This window comes from Epinephelus fuscoguttatus, linkage group LG6, assembly GCF_011397635.1.
Source record: "Epinephelus fuscoguttatus linkage group LG6, E.fuscoguttatus.final_Chr_v1".
NCBI lineage: Eukaryota > Metazoa > Chordata > Actinopteri > Perciformes > Serranidae > Epinephelus > Epinephelus fuscoguttatus.
This window is the reverse complement of record NC_064757.1, coordinates 39,804,103-39,818,438: the sequence shown is the minus strand read 5'-3', so window position 1 is coordinate 39,818,438 and position 14,336 is coordinate 39,804,103. Positions and strand designations below refer to the sequence as shown.

Below are 14,336 nucleotides of genomic sequence, written 5' to 3'. Positions count from 1 at the left end.
GGTACTGCACTATGAGGCCATGAAAAATGGGATTGTGCACACCTTTGGCATGCAGTGAATAACACTGATACATTTTCTTCTCAGCCTGAGTGTTTTGGGAATATTTTTAGCATATTTCAGGGCTCCAGAGTTTGAGACTAATAGCACTGATGCAACCACTGGGTCGCACCAGCACATGATTTCATCACACTCTTTCTTTATCATTATTATTATCGTTTGTTTTTCTTTATCCAAAAGCCACAAAATATGTATTAATTGAAAAATGCACCAGTTTGGCTCTGATGCTGCAGCCACTCTGTCTGCAGTCATCACTCTGTAGCCTCACTCAACGTCCCAGCCATGACACTACCTATTTGGTCACATGTCACAAGACAAGCCTATCAACACTGCAGGCTGTGGTGTCACTAATGGGTAAAGAGGAATGCAGACTGGAGTTGCTCTGGTAAAGAAATGGAGCAACAGATATTAATAAAGTTGTAATAAACATCACAATCCTTTACTCTCAAGTTGCAAAAACACAGTGTTTCCGCTGGTAACTTTACTCTGTTACTAATAGTAGTTGCTGGATGTAATTTCAGTAGGGAGGACGAGAACTGCAAGGAGAGGAGGACGGAGTGAGATGGCGCCTGGATGATATGAAAAATTCATATTGTGATACTCACAATATTCTGACTTGCTGACATGTTGACTTCATACTGTTAACCACGGCAACAACAAGCATGGCTGAAGGAGAAATTATTACAGACACTGCTGTGATTCCAAAAAGAGGAGCAGCTTCAGTAGTGTGGAATAAACTTTGGCGTCCTGAATGTTTTATGAACAGCCCCGGACTTCTCAGACTCTTTTAGTGACCTACCGCTCAGAGGGAACTCATTCAGCGGCTCCTCTGGCAGCAGCGCAGCGTCTCTCCCTCTGTTTTTACTGAATATTTGAAGCAAAAACTACATCACTTAATTTGTTGCAATTCTACTTTTTGTGCGCACTCACAAAAAATGGTCTCATATGCCACATTTGGCTTTAAGGTAAACAGGCAACTCCTCCAAGAACCGTCACCTTATCGTGGTGGAGGAGTTTGAGTGCCCTAATGACCCTAGGAGCCATGCTGTCGGGGGCATTTTGCCCCTGGTAGGGTTTCCCATGGCAGATTGGTTCTGGGCGAAGGGTCAGACGAAGAACGGTTCAGAAGACCCTTCATGATGGAGACAATCAAGGACACGTGTACCCGGCCCGGAGGGTTACCAGGGCCCCGCCCTGGAGCCAGGCTTGGGGTTGGGGCCCGTGGGCGAGCACCTGGTGGTCGGGCCTTTGCCCATGGGGTCCGGCCGGGCCCAGCCCGAACCGGCTACATGGGCTCGTCCCCCTGCAGGCCCACCACCCGCAGAGGGATCCAGAAGGGTTCGGTGCAATGTGGATTGGGCAGCAGACCAAGGCGGGGGCCTTGGCGGTCCAATCCTCGGTTACAGAAGTTGGCTCTTGGGACATGGAATGTCACCTCTCTGGCGGGGAAGGAGCCGGAGCTTGTGGAAGAGGTTGAGCGTTACCGGCTAGATATAGTCGGCCTCACCTCGACACATAGCTCCGGGTCTGGAACCCTAGTCCTTGAGAGGGATTGGACTCTCTCCTTCGCTGGAGTTGCTCCGGGTGAGAGGCGGAGGGCCGGGGTGGGCTTTCTGATAGCCCCCAGACTCTCTGCCTGTACGTTGGGGTTTACCCCGGTGGACGAAAGGGGTTCTGCTGGGGGACTTCAACGCTCACGTGGGCAATGACAGCGGGACCTGGAGGGGCGTGATTGGGAGGAACGGCCTGCCCGATCTGAACCCGAGTGGTGTTCAGTTATTGGACTTCTGTGCGGGTCGCAGTTTGGCCATAACTAACACCATGTTCAAACATAAGGATGTCCATCGGTGCACGTGGCACCAGGACAGCCTAGGTCGCAGGTCAATGATCGACTTTGTAGTCGTATCATTTGACCTGCGGCCATATGTTCTGGACACTCGGGTGAAGAGAGGAGCAGAGCTGTCAACTGATCACCACCTGGTGGTGAGTTAGATCAGATGGTGGGGGAAGACGCCGCGCGGACCCGGCAGGCCCAAACGAACAGTGAGGGTCTGCCTGGCGGGAACGCCTGGCGGAAGAACCTGTCCAGATGATCTTCAACTCCCACCTCCGGGAGAGCTTCGACCGCGTCCCGAAGGCAGAGGGGGACATTGAGTCCGAATGGGCCTTGTTCCGCTCTGCCATTGTCGCGGTGGTAATCAGTCAGTCAGGCTGAAGAAGGAGACCTACAGGGCATGGCTGGTCTGTGGGTCTCCGGAAGCAGCTGACAGGTACCGGCGGGCCAAGCAGAGCGCAGCGGCGGCAGTCGTTGAGGCAAAAACTCGGGTGTGGGAGGAGTTCGGTGAGGCCATGGAGGAAGACTATCGATCAGCTCCAAAGAGGTTCTGGCAAACCGTCCGGCGCCTCAGGGGGGGAAGGCAGCAACTTCCTCACACTGTTTACAGTGGGGGCGGGCAGCTGCTGACGTCAACTGGGGACATTGTCGGGCGGTGGAAGGAATACTTTGAGGAGCTCCTCAATCCCACCAACACGTATTCCAGTAAGGAAACAGAGATGAGGGTCTCGGGGGCGGGTCGTCCAATTTCTGGGGCAGAAGTTGCTGAGGTAGTGAAACAACTCCGAAGCGGTGGAGCCCCGGGGGTGGATGAGATTCGTCCCGGATATCTCAAGGCTCTGGATGTTGTAGGGCTGTCCTGGCTGACACGCCTCTGCAACATTGCGTGGACATTGGGGGCAGTGCCTCTGGAGTGGCAGACCGGGGTGGTGGTCCCCATTTTCAAGAAGGGGGACCAGAGGGTGTGTTCCAACTACAGGGGGATCACACTCCTCAGCCTGCCCGGTAAGGTCTACTCCAGGGTGCTGGAGAAGAGGGTCCGGTCGATAGTTGAACCTCGGATTGAGGAGGAGCAATGTGGTTTTTGTCCCGGACGCGGAACCGTGGACCAGCTCTTTACCCTTGCCAGGGTGCTGGAGGGGGCATGGGAGTTTGCCCAACCAGTCCACATGTGTTTTGTGGATTTGGAGAAGGCTTACGACCGTGTCCCCAGGGGCATCCTGTGGGGGGTGCTCCGGGAGTATGGGGTTGGTGGCCCCTTGCTAAGGGCCATCCAGTCCCTGTACCGAAGGAGCATGAGTCTGGTTCACGTGGCTGGCAGTAAGTCGGACCTGTTCCCGGTGAGGGTTGGACTCCGCCAGGGCTGCCCTCTGTCGCCGGTTCTGTTCATAACTTTTATGGACAGAATTTCTAGGTGCAGCCGAGTGGTGGAGGGTGTCAGGTTCGGTGACGGGAGGATCTCGTCCCTGCTTTTTGCGGATGACGTGGTCCTCCTAGCTCCATCGAACAGTGACCTCCAGCTCTCGCTGGGGCGGTTCGCAGCCGAGTGTGAAGCGGCTGGGATGAGAATCAGCACCTCCAAGTCTGAGGCCATGGTCCTCAGCCGGAAAAGGGTGGATTGCCCACTCCAGGTCAGGGGGGAGGTCCTTCCTCAGGTGGAGGAGTTTAAGTATCTCAGGGTCTTGTTCACGAGTGAGGGTAGGATGGAGCGGGAGATTGACAGGCGGATTGGGGCGGCGTCAGCAGTGATGCAGGCGCTTAACCGGGCCGTTGTGGTGAAGAGGGAGCTTAGCCAGAAAGCGAAGCTCTCGATTTACCGGTTGATCTACGTTCCAACCCTCACCTATGGCCACGAGCTCTGGGTAGTGACCGAAAGAATGAGATCGCGAATACAAGCGGCCGAAATGAGTTTCCTCCGCAAGGTGGCTGGGCTCAGCCTTAGGGATAGGGTGAGGAGCTCAGACATCCGGGAGGGACTCGGAGTAGAGCCGCTGCTCCTCCACATCGAGAGGAGCCAGTTGAGGTGGTTCGGGCATCTGGTAAGGATGCCTTCCGGCATGTCCAACCGGGAGGAGACCTCGGGGCCGCCCCAGAACACGCTGGAGGGATTACATCACCCGGCTGGCCTGGGAACGCCTTGGGGTTCCCGCGGAGGAGCTGACGGAAGTGGCGGGGGAGAGGACTGTCTGGGCTTCTTTGCTGAGGCTGCTGCCCCCGCGACCTGGACCCGGATAAGCGGAGGACGACGAGTACGAGTACGAGTACGAGTAAACAGGCAAATTGAGACAAACTTTTCATAACTCTTGAAAAACTTCAAATAATTGTCACGCACAGCTTACTCTAACAATTGCCTGCAAGAAATGAGCCGACCTGTGAACTTCAAACATCTGTACAAGTGTCTGCAGTTTGGTACAATTTGTGTGAAGCAATCCTTCCACAAAACAAGAGCTCAACCAGATCACAAAGAACTCATAAAAACAACGTGACCAGAAAAAAACTTGTTCAGTCTGAAAAAGATGTCATTCAGTTTGAAGAGTAGGAGTTATGCTTTTCATCATCCTGTCAGGCTGGGACATTTGTCATGATCCAAGGCTGACTTTTTATTTTGGCAAAACTATGACAATAAAAATTTTTAGAAGAGAATTAGAGAATGTTCTTATGTATTACAGAAGACATTTCAATGGATGTTTCTATAATTTGAGAATACTCTTAATTGAGAATCAAAACACGAATTATCAGTGTTTAATAAAAAAATAATCAATGGATATGAGAGTAAGCCTGATCTACCGTACAGCCCACAAACCACTGTATGTCCTTGAGATATTCATCCACGCTCTCATCTCCTCCTGTTTGGACTACTGTTATTAATCAGTCCACCATGTCATGCCTCCAACTGGTTCAGAATGCTGCTACTAGGCTCCTCAAAGACAGACCATATCACATCTGTTTTAGCCTCTCCCCACTGGCTGCCTGTAAAGTTCAAAATTGATTTTAAAGTTCTCCTGTTTGTTTACAGAGCGCCTTAATGGTCTGGCCCCATCCTGCACTGCAGACCTCCTAACCCCTTATTCCATACCAGGTCCCTCAGGTCAGCTGACCTGGAGCTCCTGGCTGTCCAATGCTTCAGACTCAAGCTCAGGGGTGATTATAACTTTGCAGTGTCTGCCTCCAAACTGTGGAACAGCATCCCCTCCAAATCAGATTTGCCCCCTCTATTGACTCTTTTAAGTCAAGGGTCAAAACCTACTTTTATTCATTAGCGTTTGAGTCCCCTTGATGTGGCTTTCTCTGATGGATGCCTGTGTGTGTTATAGGGCTGTGCCCTAATAGTCGACCAAACGTTAGTTGACCAGAAAAGTCATTAGTCGGCAAAATTTCATTGGTTGCTTAGTTGCAAAAAAAGACACAGGAAGTGGCCACGCTCAGATAGGAGTCAGGTTACAAACCAATCACAGCCAACAGATATATTTCCCTTCTTCTGCAAATATTCAGTCTGATAAATACAGAAAAGTTGATCATGTTAGTGCAGGGCTACCCAGAGCTTTACATCTGTCCCTCGGACGATAGGCCTACGCACTTATAAACAGGGCCTGGAAGAAAATGAGCTCTGCACTGCTTGTACAGGTTGCTTAGAAACCTCAAATGCCGACGCGATCTTGAAAGCTGGCACAAAAAAAGGCCCAACAGTAGGGCCCAGCGCACAACCTCAAGTTTTCCAGGCGGTCAAAGACGCAGCATGTGTACGGCCCCTAATTTCCAGGGCTGGTACCTGCGGTTATTCCACAGGCTAGTTAATAACATGTCGGGCAGGAAATCCAAAGTGTGGGATCATTTTGAGAAGGTGAAGGACGAACCCAAGGTGATATGTAAACTCATCTTCATTGGTCGACTACAAACATGACGTATCATCTGAAACATGGAAGTAGCTACATGCCCATTAGCCCACAGCGTCATTAACAGGCAGCTCGCTCAGTGTGTGACGTGCACTTGGAGATAAAATACAGGCCTATATTAATGAAGGTTCATTAGTATGGTTTTGTATTTCTCTGTAATGTAGCACAGTGTTAACAATGTTACTGATACTATTCTTTCTCACACCTTCAACTCAAAGATATCATTTAATAATAAAATTAATATCATAAACATGCAGGAGACTAGTCGACTAATGGCCCTAAATGACAACTAGTGGTCGATTAGGAATATTATTGGTCGGGGGGCAACCCTAGTTTGTTGTGTCTCTGAATGTTTGAGCTGTGTACCTGACAGTTATGTTGCCTTTTGTGTGTTTTTAGCATCTTATTCCGTTTGTACAGCACTTTGGCCGACATGAGTTGTTTTTAAATGTGCTTCATAAATAGATTTGAGTTGAGTATAACTTTGAGCTTGTGAGGCGATAAATTCAGTTACATATCTCGCTTCAGTTGCTGTGTAATTATCTCTTCCAACATGTACCTCAACAATTATCCCTGTAAACATTTTCTTTAAATTAGTAGTTTCCTTTCAGTGATTGAGACGACACAAATTACTTGTTTGTGAGACTACGTACTGTAGACATAAAGCCACAGCCAACTTCTAGTCAGGCGTGACATCACCCTCCAGCAAGCATAGAGTATACATAAACATTTTACATAAATTCACCATGGTTCTCAGTACAGATGCCAGCGTGCTCTCAGATACCAGAGATAAAGGAAGAATGAATTTACTACTATTTACATCTGTGTTCCTGGTCTGTTCTTGAAACTGGATATTTTATCGCAGAGAGTTTGTTCAGTGTTCCCAAACTTGGTTTAATTTAATAACTGGAAGAGGTTTTCTCAAAAGAGTGGTGCTGGGTCAGGACCTTGTAAGAAATCACAGAATTTCTAAAGAACTAAAGAAAAGGGCACAACGAGCGCTAATTGCAGCCTTCCACATAACAAACCCCACTTCTAAAAAGTGCCAGACCTTGTGCTGCCACTTTCCTGACCCTCAGAGATGTCCTTTTGAAATTTGTGCCACCTGCGGTACATATTGTCCAACCTGGCTCGAGGCACTACCACTTCCTCCGTAAACGGCACAAAATCTGCGACTTGATCAACTTAATTTGTCAAGGAGAGCCACCTTGACCTGTTCCTACCTTTCCTGCAGGTCAAAAATTATTGAACACTTTCTCAATTTGGTTGTGACACTGTGCAAGGACAATAGACTGCAGAGAAGAAAAGAAATTACGTGCAAAACTGTATACTTCCATAACTCTACAGGGCTCCCACATATTTTCATGGACTAAATTTCTAAACTTTTCCATGACTTTTCAAGATCTGATAATATAAAAAACTTTCCCCGACCACTTGCCCGGCATTTCTTAAACGTATCAGATACAAACTCAATTCAACCCTTACTTCAGCTGGGTGGCACACATGTGTTGGAGCAACGTTACCTCTACAGCTACAGAAATTAAATTTGTTTAAGATTATCCACGGAAGATTGCTGTAACAATTCAATACACACAACAAGACCATGATTTCCACGACTTTTCCAAAATGTTTAATTATTGTTACTAATTTAATGACTTCTCCAGGTTTTCCATGATTGTGGGAAGGCTGATTTTTATCATTGGGGTCTCCTTAGCTAAGTCAAATCGTTGAATCTCACACTCCTTTATTATAATAATCCTACATCTTCAGACATCTTTTAACCCTTACAGCATTTTCCCCAAGATCAGCGATCCTCGGACCTTGGAGTGCCATCTAGTGGGCAACATCTAGCACTACACAAATCACAACATCAGGTTCCCTCGAAAGCAGTGATAAATAACGGATGGAAAAAGTGATGAGGGAGAAAAACAAGAACAGCTCCAAAGCCTAGTGAGGAAATATGACCCTAAATACATCACATTTGGATTCACGATGGCAGGCAGAGATGCCAAGCAGAAAGTACAGCATGTTGAATGTGGTGAAATCCTGTCAAATGAGGCCCCCAAACCATCGAAGCTCCAAGGACACTTAAACATAAAGCTGCCGGGATGTGTTCGGAAGCCAACAGAATATTTCCTAAGGAAATGAGACATGCTTCAGGCACAACAGAAAGTCCTCACGACATTAAGTGCTGACAGTGGCACATATTTTGTCGTATTTTTATTTTCTCATATCATGACTGACACACCAGGGCTCCATCTACCTTCGCGAGACTTAATTCCTGTGGAGCCTCAATTATGTGTTGACTGGAATGTTGATACAGTGAGGTTTTTATCAGTTTACAGTAACTGTTTTAATGGCTGCTCGGGGTGGGAGATATGGCTCACAATATCACATCAAGGTAGGGCTGCACGGTATATGCGGTAGACGGTAGAAATGATATAAATTTGGCCCACAGTAGAGATTTGCGCTCTACCGTCCTATCGTCGATGACGTCATCGCACCTGCCTCAGTGTGAAAATGGCTGCAAGCACAGAGACAGCGGAGCAAGAGGAGCTGGTTCATGTCCGTGATTTAGCACGTGATAGTTGTGGTATCATAGCAGCCTGTCACAGGTTACAGCGTGATGATTAGAGGAGAAATGGCAGAGTATAAAGGTCCAGGTGGAAAAAACACAACTCAGTCATTTAGGATTTTGCTAAAAGAAGGAAATTACCTTTTGATATAAATCCCAGGGGACATTTTGCACCATAGAGTACTGGGTTTTAATTTTGAGTTTTGAGATCTGCATTCTGCACAATAAATGCTCTAAAAAATACATTATATCTTTGCTTTTGTTGTTTTTTTTTTATCAATTTAGCTTTGCTAAGGGACTACAAAACCCATTCAGAAACACTTCTATTATAACTTTTACACTTAAATTTATACCGCAATATATGCCGTTAGCATGAAGGGATTCGATTTATACCGTGATATAAATTTTAGGTCATACTGCCCAGCCCTACATCGAGGGGACACAAACGCTAATGAATAAAAGTAGGTTTTGAGCCTGGACTTAAAAGAATCAGTGGAGGGGACAAATCTGATTTGGAGGGGATGCTGTTCCACAGTTTGGGGGCAGACACAGCAAAGGTATAATCACCCCTGAGCTTGAGTCTGAAGCATGGGACAGCCAGGAGCTCCAGGTCAGCTGACCTGAGGGACCTGGGGTAGAATAAGGGCTTAGGAGGTCTGCAATGCAGGATGGGGCCAGACCATTAAGGCGCTCTGTAAACAAACAGGAGAACTTTAAAATCAATTCTGAACTTTACAGACAGCCAGTGGGGAGAGGCTTTTTTATTTTTTTATTAAACACTGATAACTCGTGTTTTGATTCTCAACTAAAAGTATTATCAAATTATAGAAACATCCACAGAAATGTCTTCTCTAATACATGAGAACATTCTCTAATTCTCTTCTAAATTGTCATTCGCCAAAATAAAAAGTCAGCCTTGGATCGTGACACATGTCCCAGCCTGTGATAGGATGATGAAAGGCATAACTCCTACACTGAATGAAACTGAATGACATCTTTTTCAAACTGAACAAGTTTTTTTTCTGGTCACGTTGTTTTTATGAGTTCTTTGTGCTCTGGTTGAGCTCTTGTTTTGTGGAAGGATTGCTTCACACAAAATGTACCAAACTGCAGACACTTGTACAGATGTTTGAAGCTCACAGGTCGGCTCATTTCTTGCAGGCAATTGTTCGAGTAAGCTGCGTGAGACATTTTTAAAGTTTTCCAAGAGTTATGAAAGCATCCCCTCCCGTGGCTGCATTCATGCGAGTGCATAATGCATTCAGAAGTCTCTACTAACAGTGACCAAGTGAGGTACTGGTACCAACCATATTATGTTACCTTGTTTTTTTAAAGCAGTTTCTTTATAGTAATTATTCAAACTGCAAACAGCAATTTAAACAAAAAGAGAGACAAAGACACCCAAAGATGAAGAGGGGCAAAATATGAAATACGAGAAATGAGAGGCAATAAAAGAGGGAAATCCAAAAACAATCCTAAATCCAACGCAATCCAGAATGACTACTAAACAATTTAAAGAACATTATGCATTGTATTGCATGTACCCATTTAATCCTATAATGATTTAAGTCAAAAACAACTATATCATACAGGAGCAGTATTATTTTGACGGCTTAAATGTGGCCAGCTGGGGAGTTGCTACAACACAAACGTAGATTAGCAGCTGAATAAATGTAAAACAGGATCTCTCCTGATGCAACGCAGTGAAAACGCTTACACAGATGTTTGTGTCTGCTAGTTCTAATGGAGACTTAACATATTGCACATTTGAATAATCTCTTTTGCAGACTCAAATGGCCTCAGGGTCAGAGAGACTACATCAAGTGCAATGCCAGCCAGAATGCACAACTAAAGACAGGGGAAAACAAAACAGGAAAAATAATTACATAATTGAAATTAGACAAATCGTACCGTATCCAACACAGCCTGGGTGTTGAGGGTCTTTCTCTGGACAACTTCTGGTGCTGCAGGGGGTTCGATCAGGTTATAGAAACAGCCTATAAAGACATAACTACATAATATAAGAGCCGTGGCATCACATCCTGTACACTGACAACTGTCTAACACTCATCAAGTGACTGATGAAGGAAGATTGCAGAAAACTCTGATTGGACTGACAAGCAGTAAAGTGAACAAGCTGCACTTAAATTGTTGGAATGGAGGTCATATTCCTAGGTTCTCTTTTAAGGTTATAACAACTTGTGTTCCCTCAGAGTTCCCAGTCATTCACAGTCTTTTTCCAAGACATCAGGAAGTATGGTTTTTTGTGTTACTTATTTTTACAAAATAAAGAAGGTCAATGTCAATGAGTTCAGTGTAGGAGTCCTCCCCCAGAACATTTTCAATTAAGTAGATGCCATTTCTTGTATTCTAGTGCATTTTAACACCATATTAGCACCAGATAATCCAAACTGGTTCTGTGTGATATAGTCCTTAGTTTGTTTTTTCCACCCAAGAAGGCAGTTTAGTGTGTTTTGCCAACCAGGAGGGCACTTTAGCACGCGTTTTTACCACCCAAGAGGGCATTTTATCATGTTTTAACCAGCCAAGAGGGCAGTTTAGTGTTTTTTGGCTCCAAAGAGGGCACTTTAGCGCGCGTTTTGGCTCCCAGGAGGCCACTTTGGCTGCCAAGAGGGCACTATAGTGCGCATTTTGGCTCCCAGGAGGGAACTTTAGCTGATATTTTGGCTCCCAGGAGGGCATTTTGGCTGCCAAGAGGGCACTTTAGCTGATATTTTGGCTCCCAGGAGGGCACTTTAGTGCGCATTTTGGCTCCCAAGAGGGCACTTAAGCGTGCGTTTTGGCTTCCAGGAGGGCACTTTAGTGTGCATTTTGGCTCCCAGTAGGGCACTTTGGCTGCCAAGAGGGCACTTTAGCGCGCATTTTTGCTCCCAGAAGAGCACTTTGGCTGTCAAGAGGGCACTTTAGTGTGCATTTTGGCTCCCAGTAGGTCACTTTGGCTGCCAAGAGGGCACTTTAGCGCGCATTTTGGCTCCCAGGAGGGCACTTTAGTGTGCATTTTGGCTCCCAGTAGGGCACTTTGGCTGCCAAGAGGGCACTTTAGCGCGCATTTTTGCTCCCAGAAGAGCACTTTGGCTGTCAAGAGGGCACTTTAGTGCGCATTTTGGCTCCCAGAAGGGCATTTTGGCTGCCAAGAGGGCACTTTAGCTGATATTTTGGCTCCCAGGAGGGCATTTTGGCTGCCGAGAGGGCACTTTAGCGCGCGTTTTGGCTCCCAGGAGGACATTTTTGCTGCCAGGTGGGCACTTTAGCGCGCATTTTTCAACAATTGGGCCACGAGGGGGGGTGACTGCCGCCGCCACCCACAGATGTAATGAGTAATGGGTGCAAAGCCAATGGTGGGCGCCCATCTGTGCAGAGTTTGCATGCTCTCCCCTTGTCAGCATGGGTTTTTGGTGGGTTATCACACTTCCTCCCACAGTCCAAAGACATGCAGGCTAGATTAATTGGCGACTCTAAATTGGCCGTAGGTGTTAATGTGAGCGTGAATCGTTGTCTGTCTCTATGTGTCAGTGCTATAACCAAACCCCCTCCTATTTCGCTGACCTGCTCCACCGCCACACTCCTTCCTGCAGTCTCCCCTCTTCTGATGCCAACCTCCTAACTCCACCACTCAGGACCAAGCACTGAACCTGGGGCAACAGAGCCTTTTCCATAGCTGCTCTGACCTCTCCCAGTTCAAATCACTCCTCAAAACACATCTTTTCAAAATGGCTTTTACCACATTGTGAAATTCGCAGACGACACAGCCGTGGTAGGTCTCATTAAGAACAATGATGAGTCTGCAGACAGGGAAGAGGTAAGGCAGCTAACAACATGGTGCAGACATCACAACCTCTCCCTCAATGTGGACTAGACCAGAGAGGCTGTGGTGGACTACAGGAGAGCTCACAAACAACATGCACCCCGACTGCTGTGGAGAGGGCCAACAGCGTGAAATACTTGGGCATTCACATTGCCAATGACCTCACCTCCTCCACCAACACCTTGGTAGTCGTCAAGAAAGCTCAGCAGCAGCTCCATTCCCTCTGCAGACTAAGAAAAACTGACCTTCCCTCCTCTCATCTCATCACTTTCTACAGGAGTACTGTGGAAAGTATCCTCACATACAGCTTCACTTCCTGGTTTGGCGGCTGCAGTGCCAAGGGAAAAAAGCAGCTGAACAGAACCGTAAAGACAGCCAAAAAGATCATTGGTGCTCCACTTCACTGCCTGATAGATCTATAACAGCAGCGCTGTATCCGCAAAGCCTCCTCCATCATTAAGGACCCTCATCACTCCTCCCTTCACATCTTCTCCCTACTGCCTTCAGGGAGAAGGTACACCAGCATCAGCTGCAAGACAACCAGGAAGCTGAACAGCTTCTTTTCTCAGGCTGTCAGGCTGGTCAATGGACTGTCCCCCCTCCCCACACTTACACCCACACACACACACACACACACACATCCCCCTTCCTGACAGCTAGCCACCTGTCAGGGCAACAGATTGGACTCGATGCACTACCAGCACTTTATTTGTGACTGTATGAGTATGTTGTGTGATTTTAAATTTTACTATCTTGTTTTAATTTTTCAGTTTTTCTTTTGTTTTGTTTGTTTGTTTGTTTTCTTAATATTTATTATTGACTTTTAATGCACTGTCTGCACTGATGGAGAAACAGTATTTCGTTTTTTTCTGCGTCTAGTACCCGGTGAAAATGACAATAAAGCAAATCTTGAATCTTGTATGAAGTAACTGACAGTGTAATAGTTTTTTTGTTAAGATTTGTAACATTATAAATGTGGACATTTACATAGAAAGGCTTATTTTCAGAAAAATTAATTAAAAAATGTATTAATGAAATTAGATAAAAATGTTTGTAGAAGTTAAGTCCATCAATGACTTTTAAGGCCTTACTGTTGTAACATTAAACTTAAGACGTTTTAAGACTTTTTAAGGACCTGTAGACACCCTGTTCCATTACATCACCTCACCAAAATTTAAAATCACACACTACCTCTTTGATATGTAACAGCAATTCAACAAAAAAGTATGTTAGGCATCTGACAGGTGTCAAAAGCTGTACTCACCCCTTGTGTCACCATGCTGGCAAATGCATTTCTCCAGATAGCAAGCCCATGACCTGGATAAAGAGGGAATGCACTCAAATACAGATAGTGCTCAAAATAATGCCTAAAATCATATTACACTAACTGATATTTTAGGGTTTAAATTTAGGGCATTACAATAACTAAATGTGCACAGTCAGCCTTTCCTGTAGCTGCCCTCTTAAATTATCATAATCAATATAACGTAAAACTGACAGTTCCTGCTTTAGAGCAAGGCTTAAATTAACTTGCATTATTACAGAGAACATACTTTTATCCAGCTACAGCTAGCCAATGCTAGCTAGCTTTAATGCCTGTCAATTAAGCTAGCTTTAATGGGTTAGTGTTTTTTCACCAAAACAATGAAGCAAGACTCACCAAAGCGACCCACCGAGAAAGACATACATTTTGTCTGTTTGTAACGTCACTTAAAGTTATCAAGTTTACATATTTATAACGCTAAAAATCACAAAAGTAAAACATAATGATCCAGTACAGGTAGCAGGTTTGTCAGTTTGTCCATCGCGTTCTGACATGCGCAGTAGATGTTCTTCAGTTAACCCGACTGTTCAGGGCGCAGTTGTACTTTGACCAGGCGTACGCCGAAACTCATCCGGAGAGGCGGTGTTAGAACTTCATATTGTGGTTTACCGTTTTACGTGCGCAGACAATTGATTATCAATTGATTATTAAAGAGCTACTTATTCGATTAATATGCATTTAAATATCGTTTAATACATCCATGGCTCCTACATGGTAGCTGACACCGCCCCGCCGGCGATGCAAAGTCATTAAACAAAAAGCACCTTGCAGTTAAAATGGTGGACAGTTACCCAATTATACATCATTGTGAAAGCGTTACAATTCAA

General features: G+C 45.9%; 1 long non-coding RNA gene across 1 annotated transcript in view; it reads right to left on the bottom strand.

The window, feature by feature from the left end:
- LOC125890164 (uncharacterized) overlaps window positions 1–13,981 on the bottom strand; it is a 41,393-nt gene extending 27,412 nt beyond the window's left edge. Inside the window, exons 1-3 of the long non-coding RNA XR_007449510.1 lie at window positions 13,846–13,981; window positions 13,450–13,502; window positions 10,271–10,356 (exon numbers count right to left, since the gene is read on the bottom strand). This is a non-coding gene — a long non-coding RNA (uncharacterized LOC125890164). The remainder of the gene's footprint in view (window positions 1–10,270; window positions 10,357–13,449; window positions 13,503–13,845) is intronic.
- Between the last annotated feature and the right edge of the window lie 355 nt (window positions 13,982–14,336).